The following is a 6,000-nucleotide window of genomic DNA, read 5'->3' on the forward strand; positions in this document are numbered from 1 at the left end:
GAGAAACCAGCGTGAGCAGGTGGTTGCAGTCTGTAGTTTATACCCTGAAGATTGAGGCGATACTCCTCCGAAACGTCGGTTTACACAAGATCTACAGAGCCACATCCCAGAAGACAGCATTCTTCATAGTGACCGCTGTGAAAACTTCAAATGTTACAGAAATAAAATGTCCCTGACTGACCGGAAGCCAGGGTTTCAGGCAGTATTTTTACTCGACATTGCTTCATATTGACCTTGAATTTGATTGGCAGCCATCTTATTTTTATGGCCTGTAAATACATATCTCTTACCTACGGTTTGACATTGTGTATCTACTATAAATAATAGGGTAAGTGTATATTAACGAGTTACTCACCTTCAAAATGTATTGCCATATTGTCCGCCATGTTAGCTCATGCGCAGTCTGTCTCTTCTGCTTCTGAAGTCCATAATTGCCAGTTGTCTCTCATTCAAAATTCATTTAGGAATGATGCAATTTTTGGGATTTGTCATGAACTGAAGAGGGTGCGAAATTTCCCTCAAAAGATGTGGAATTCTGTCAAGCAAAGACAGGTGTGAGAGTCAACATTCTGCGAAGCGACACGCCGACTGCGCCTGCGCTGACATGGCGGACAATATTGCCGTACATTCTGAGGTTCTTTTGTCACTCATTAATTGAGTATATTCTGTACCGTGGCCAGTATGACAACTTTCAGTAAATATGTCAACTTCATAGAACAAAATGGCTGATATTGTAAGATAGCTGGGAAAACTGGCGACGTGTACTCTGTCTGATGCATCTCTGAAAGTACGTCACACCTTGAGTAGCCAACCTTACAGAGTAAAAGTCCCGTGTGTTGAAAATTAAATCTAGCAACTGTCCAATGATCGCGTAACGAGCTACGTCACTGATGAGATGCATTCTCAGAGATGTTTTAGGTAGTATTACCAAATGAACTGCAGTGTGACATAAACTGCATTGTAGGTTGGTTAGTCTTAATCTAGGTTATAGGATTTGGTACTTAACGTGTTAACATGTGGCCCAAGTAACTTTAAAACTTCACTGCCATGTTACCGCTGCTAACCGTAGAAAAACATATTTTCAAAAAACAATACCCAAAGCCTAATCTTGTACAATTTGCCTCGAACAAGAAGTCCACAAGGTTAGAATTTAGATTTTCAGTTTAAACAAAATTGATGTTGAAACCATTATAAAGTAGACTTTGGGCTTTGTTTCTGTAAATAAATTTGTGCGGTTGGCAGCGTCAGAGTCGGGCAACATGGCTGTGGAGTCCTAAAGGTACTTTGCTCACCAGTTAGTGCGTAACTACCCAGAATTTTATCGTGTATCCTGATTTTGATACCATTTTATACCCCGTTGTAGGGGGTTATGTAATTTCTTAAATAAATCTTAACAATTATATTGGCTTTGATGTTACTTTTAGCAGACTTCGTTAATGAATCCTTTAGCACTGAATGTGATATAACTGGATAGCTCAGTCGCTGCAGTGGTTATAGGCTGGACGACCGAGGAATCGGGGTACGATCGTCGGAAGGAACAGCATTTTTCTCTTTTCCACAGCCTCCAAACCGGCTGGGTCCCACTCAGCCTCTTCTGTGGGTGCTAAAGACTTTACCTAGGGGTGAAGCGACACGAGCGTGAAGCTGACCAGTCACCTCCATCTGGTGCCGAGGTAAGGAATGCATGGAGCTATTCCTCCACTTTTACTTATGTATTCATGCCGTTGTGCCCAAATGACCAGAGGGACAGCTTCACCTGTTTACTGCCCCGTGTGTTTCTGTTAATGCAGACCCTCAGTGTGTTCACACAAGTGCTGGGTCATGACATGAGGACTTCCGTCTTCTGGGATATAATGCCGCGCAAGCCCTTAAAAATCAAACGACATTTCGGAGTCTCCTCTTGCTACTGCTTCATGTAAGTTTCATGCTTGCCTTATTTTTCAACCCTGAAGATGGAGGCGACATGTTCCTGCGAGACGTTTTCAATTTTCTATGGAACCGGAAGATTCACTACCATGCCCATAGGATCCCGTATCCTGAGTCAGTTGAATCCAATCCAATCCACATCCACACACCCTACCTCATTAATATTCTTTTCACCACCCTCCCATCTACATCTAGATCTTCCAGGTAGTGTCTTGCCTTCAGTTTTTTTTTAAGAAACTTTTCAACTAATGTAATGTCGCTGTGTTTAATTAAGCATCACGACATGAAGGTGTATAGGGGAGTAGAGGCATGGCTGCACGCACTCTTAACCTCAGCACTAGATACACGAAAACCAGCTTCACACCCCGGTCGCTTTACTCCTCAGCACTCGGTGGCTTAGAGAGTGGATGGACAGGGTTTGACGCTGGAGAGTTGCCCAGTCCGGGAATGGAACCCAGATTCTTCGGTTGTGTAGCCCTTAGCCTAATACTCATTAAGTATTTTGTAGACAAAGAAAGAAGTCGGCCATAAACTTAGATGAAATATTTTATATCTTGATGATGGCATTTATACAGCCCCAACTCTATCGTCGTGGCCTCGTTTTCCGTGGGAAATGAGAAGCAGGTGTTACGGGGGCTGGAGCACCTTTTACACTAGCGAACAGTTGATTTAAATGGAGCTGTTTCCACACAGCTACACGACGGGTCAGTGGTTCATTAAGACGCGTCACGAACGAGACAGAAATGAGCCTTAAGAGGGTGTACCCACATCGAAAACGCGTGGAGCTTTCCTTCTGCGCCCCCTTCGCATCGTATCTGCCGTGAAGCAGGACTGTTTTGGTATGTGACGCAATGGCCGTTCCCTTTATGAGCAAGGGAAGTAACTGCTGCTAATGGACGTTCTAAAGGCCATTTGCCGAATGCGCTGTAAATGTGATATGTGTTTTGACATTCAGGAATGATTACAGAGCCGTTCCCCTCCCTGCTGAGTGACACTTGTTGAAGCCCTGGGAGGGGCGAGGGACTCTCATGATGACTGGGTCCCTTTTTGTGCCATAAATACTGCAGTGTATTAAATGGATGTGGTTGTAGGGCCCAGCCTTCCACTTTCAATACTTAATTGCCTGAAGCATGACAGAAAGGGGAGGGGGCATAATGAAATATTACGTTTTAAGTGGAGGGGAGGATAGAAGACTTTCCGGCTTTAAATTTTTTCCGAGTCAGTACCCGCTACTCCTGATCAGATACGTTTTACAGAGCGGGTAAAGCGTTGGGAAGTGAGGAAGGGGAATGAAATTGCGTAGGGGCAATGAGTTCAATTATTTTCAGTTCGTACCTGTCAGGGAACACACTGCGCTCAATTATGAAGATCAACTGAGTAATGCTGTTCAGTGACGGGGTTGCGGTGGTGCTTGGTTCGAATCTCGACCTGGACATAGCCTGGCCGTACTGAGGTTATCTTTTGTTTTACCCAGGCAACTACTGAGATGGTACATCGATTAGGTAGCGACCAATCAGAAATAATTTACAATTCATCAGTCACACTATATGGCGCTGTGGAATTTAGATACAGACAAAACTGTACGGCAACTCAGAATTCTCTGTACAGATGTGAATAGGTCATTAACATGCACAAAAATACATACGTACCATTTATTATACAGGGTGATTCGCTCGGAGGAGGCCCCAAATTAGTGATGATAGATCACGCGGTGATTTACTGTTGAAAGTGCAACTTTGTGAAGAGACACCTCGATAGATGTAGAGATGATTTGGTTGTAGAAGATGCTGAAATGGGTTCCTCTCAGCGTGGAGACACAGGCCGACAGGGTGTTCCATGTTTGCAGCTAACACGACAGAAAGGATTGCAGTGTTGCCAAGTTCAGTTTTCATCTGCAAATGATTACGCGATTTCTAACTGTTCGTACCGCACCTCTCCAGATGAGTCGCTCTGCCCGTTGATGTTTACGTGCAGTACGAGGCACTTGGACAGAAGTACGCAACATACTGTCACATGATTGAGTGTGACTATAGAAGGGGTTTGGATTGGTAATCGGATTTATTGGACAATTAGACACAACTCATGACTACACTTCACAGATCAGTATCACACACAGCCTAGTGTCCTCAGACACGTTGCCAGGTAACGACTTCTAACGGCGAACGTTCCTCTGCTCCAGGGCTCACGTCCTCGCAGGCTGACGGCCATCTCACACCACCTCCTACTCTTCTAACTGCCGCCTCAGGACTATCTCGTAATGGCAGCTGTTCCTTGATATATAGTCTCGCCACGGACCGCGCAGAAAACACCGCTTCCAACAGTTAACTCCAATGTTGTGTGTTACACAGCCGTTGCCTAGCAATGGCTGTTTCTCTGGCTCCACAGTTCTTGCTTTGAGAAAATATTCCACAATATATTTTTCTCACGGAACTGCTCTGCACTGAAGTCATGCTTTCGTTTTACAACAGTGTCGACGTCACTGTCCTCCGTTGCCTAGCAACGTGGCGCCTTTCATTGGAAGTGTGTGTCGTGTGTTGTGGGTGGCTCCGAGCTATGTAAATTAATGGAAATTTTTCCTAATTAGGGTTCGTGTTGTAGGTGGGCTGTATTTACTCATTCGAGGATTTGCCAGGAAGTAATGAGTTCTGACGCTTTATCAGCACTGCGAAAGGCGTGGTCACGTTGCAACCTGTGGCTGCTGCCGCCTCTTGTCTTGCTCAACTAATTTAAAGTTGCTGAGGGGGAAGTCAGTTCCAGGGAAAGTAACGAGCTAGATAATGAAAAGCGCGCCCCTTTGTGACGTGACAACGTGAACCGCTGTAGAATTCACCGACGTTTCGGAGGAATGTGCTGCTTCCATCTTCAGGGGCCGAAGAGTAAGTGAAGGAAGAAGCAGACTTTTTCTTCGACCTTGAAGAAGGAGGTAATATACTCTTCCGAATCGTCAGTGAACTTAAAGGGTCTACACGGCGTCACATCCCGGAAAATGGTATTCTTCACCGATAGGAGAATGTCATAAGGTAAAGGTAAGCTGTATGAAGGATTGGGGAAAATTCTTTCCCCAGCCGGGAATCGAACCCCGGCCTTCGAGCCCGTCGCTATACCGACTCAGCTGGCCTGACTCCCAGACAGTGACGTAAATATCATACAAAAATGTATAATTTCTTCTGCGTTTCGCAGAAGAAATTATAAATGACGCAGTAACTAACTCACTCCATGGAACCCAAAGCTTGATGACCGTGTTCACAAGAGCCCTCCACGGGTCCCCATTCTGAGTCAGATCAATCCAGCTCATGCCACTACAACGCGATAGCGTAGTTGGTTGAGGGGCTATGCTACAAACCAGAAGGTCGCGGGTTCAAGTCCCGATGAGGTCATTGGATTTGTTTTCCAATTTACCTAATCCTTCCGGCCGCACTATGGCCCTGGGATCGACTCAGCCTCTAACAGAAATGAGTACCAGGATCCTTCCTGGGGGGTAAAGGGTGGCCGGCGCGTAAGGCTGACAACCTCACCGCCATCTGTGTGCCGATTGTCTAGAAAATGTAGGAACCTCAACATCTCACAACCCTATGGCCCTCCACGGCCTGTTACAGGAACAGCTTTACTTTTACCTTTACATCCTATTTCTCTAGGATCCATTTTAATATTATCCACCAACCAACGTGTTGCTTTTCCTAATGGTCTCTTTCTTTATGACTTGCTAATATCCGTAATATCGTAAAGTATCCCCTTCATATAACGTTCTGCGCTTCACATACCAATATCAGTATATTAATACGCACGGAATAGACACGATACACTGTAAATAAACTGGTCGCTCTTTAGTGATGTACATAACTTACGTCCATGTAGTGTGTTAACGCTTGCCAATTCGATGCCATGGCGACCCGAAATGTACGTAGGGACGGATATTTTGGGAAAGACTGAAGTAATTTTAACGTATTGTCACGTGTTTGAGGGGTTTGCGTGACTAATAATAACGGGTTCTGCATTCGATTATTGGATTTATTGCCACTTCTTTACAATTACAGCCAATTATAAAAGCCCATGATCAATAGTTGCTTACCACTC

Source organism: Cryptotermes secundus, unplaced genomic scaffold, assembly GCF_002891405.2.
Source record: "Cryptotermes secundus unplaced genomic scaffold, Csec_1.0 scaffold620, whole genome shotgun sequence".
Lineage (NCBI taxonomy): Eukaryota > Metazoa > Arthropoda > Insecta > Blattodea > Kalotermitidae > Cryptotermes > Cryptotermes secundus.